At 46.2% G+C, this 2281-nt stretch overlaps 1 pseudogene across 1 annotated transcript; it reads left to right on the forward strand.

The window, feature by feature from the left end:
- The first annotated feature begins 973 nt into the window (after positions 1 to 973).
- LOC110289612 lies at positions 974 to 1583 on the forward strand (annotated as a pseudogene). The gene has a single exon (XR_002377362.1). The product of XR_002377362.1 is annotated as a 60S ribosomal protein L18a pseudogene (transcript).
- Positions 1584 to 2281: the final 698 nt, after the last annotated feature.

Below are 2281 nucleotides of genomic sequence, written 5' to 3' on the forward strand. Positions count from 1 at the left end.
GATGAGGATCATTTAACTTTTTTTCTTCACTTGTTTATTCTTCTTATGGTAGGGTTACCCGGGCTGGCCTTGAACTCACAATCTTCCTACCTCCCCTTTCCAAGTAGCTAGTTTTAAAGGCATGCACTGCCATATGGCTGCCTTTTCAACTTGTGTCCATCTAAGGGGCCTTATTTGACTTCCTTGGTCCTCTTTGACAGCCTCTGACTTCAATTTTTTCTTTTTTCTTTTTAAGATTTATTTATTTATTTATTTATTTATTTATTTATTTATTATATGTACATACACTGTAGCTGTCTTCAGACACTCCAGAAGAGGGTGTCAGATCTCATTACAGGTGTTGTGAGCCACCGTGTGGTTGCTGGGATTTGAACTCAGGACCTTTGGAAAAGCAGTCAGTGCCATTACCCGCTGAGCCATCTCGCCAACCCCTCCCTGCTTTTTAAAAGACTTATTTATTTATTATATGTAAGTTTCGATTCTTTCTTAATTCTGGTCTCTGAAAAAGCAAAACTCTGTCTGCTTGAGTTGTCCCCTTCAGGCTGTGAGAGTCTAAAGAGTTTGTTATCACAGGTCCGTGAGAATCCTCCCAGCCAGGGTCGAAGAACTCGCCTTAATCTAGCTCTCCATGCCAGTTCTTGCAGCAACCCCTCTACATGCCTGATCTAATTCTGAGCCTTCCCCCACAGCCTCTACTAGCAGTCTGCAACCAGAATTCTTCATTTTGTTAATGTCCCTATTCCCCTAACCACCACAGGCCTTCCCAGTTGCCATTGCTAGTCACCTCTCCCCCATCCTAAGACACCATCCATTCCCTAACTTCAGCCTTCACAGCCTTTGCCTACCCACCCAACAAGATATAGTCCACACGGTATTGTTGATCTCAAAGTATCTGAAAGAATTTCCTGAATTCATTTTTTCCTCCTCTTAAAATTGCACTTTTTTTCCACCATAAACAATCAAGATGCTTCTTTTTGTGACTGGCGGTGAACGAGCGCGCAGTGCCATGAAGGCCTCGGGCACGCTTCGGGAATACAAGGTGGTGGGGCGCTGCTTGCCAACCCCAAAATGCCACACACCACCACTGTACCGTATGCGAATCTTTGCACCCAACCATGTGGTGGCCAAATCCCGCTTCTGGTACTTTGTGTCGCAGCTGAAGAAGATGAAGAAGTCATCTGGGGAGATTGTGTACTGCGGACAGGTGTTTGAGAAGTCACCCCTGCGTGTGAAGAACTTTGGCATCTGGCTGCGCTATGACTCCCGCAGTGGCACACACAACATGTACTGGGAGTACAGGGACCTGACCACTGCTGGTGCAGTCACACAGTGCTACCGAGACATGGGTGCCCGACACCGTGCCCGTGCCCACTCCATCCAGATCATGAAGGTGGAAGAGATTGCAGCTGGCAAGTGCCGCTGGCCAGCTGTCAAGCAGTTCCATGACTCCAAGATCAAATTCCCACTGCCCCACCGTGTGTTGCGGCGCCAGCACAAGCCACGCTTCACCACCAAGAGGCCCAACACCTTCTTCTAGACACAGAGACCCACTGAATAAAAACTTGAGACTGTCAAAAAAAAAAAAAAAACAAAAAACAATCAAGATGTAGTTTCCCTATTGAATCCAAAGAAAGTCTAGATAGATATAGATTGTCTAGACACAGACAGTCTAGATAAAACAAGAGGCTGTTTCATGTTAGGAACCATACAAACACTGGATATTGTTTTTAAGCTTTGCAAGCCACCAAACTCCCGTTCTTTCAGGGCCCTCAAAGTCTAAGGTGGCACAACTAAACTCCGCTGTGGGCATGGTCTGGCTCCAAGGAGTCAAGGCCCCAGCAGCCAATCAACTCATGGGAACAGGGTTCATGGTAAGTCGAGAATGCTGCCAACATTAAGTGTAACTAAAGACATTTCTGCTTCTTTCCTTCAAATATCTCCCAAAAGGGACTATCTTAGAAAAACCTGAAAGCAGATGTGAAAGGAGATGGAAAATAGGACCCATGAGGAATAGGGAGAACGAAGCTGTGATTCTCAGTCCGAGGAAAAGAAAGCCTAGAGGCCATTTCACAATGGCCTGCAAGATTTAAAGGCTACTCCACAGGGAGATAGAGACCAGCTGTTCAGCATCTCCTAGGAGGACAGAACACAAAGGAGTGAGCTTCAGTTTCCACACAAGCGACTTAAGCCAGCAAATGATCTCTGCCAATGAGGATAGCAGACTTCCGAGTTGTCAGGGGGCAGTAGGGATCTCCTCTAAAGTTCTTCAAAGTCCCAAGCA

The sequence above is a fragment of the Mus caroli genome, chromosome 2, assembly GCF_900094665.2.
Source record: "Mus caroli chromosome 2, CAROLI_EIJ_v1.1, whole genome shotgun sequence".
NCBI classification, from domain to species: domain Eukaryota; kingdom Metazoa; phylum Chordata; class Mammalia; order Rodentia; family Muridae; genus Mus; species Mus caroli.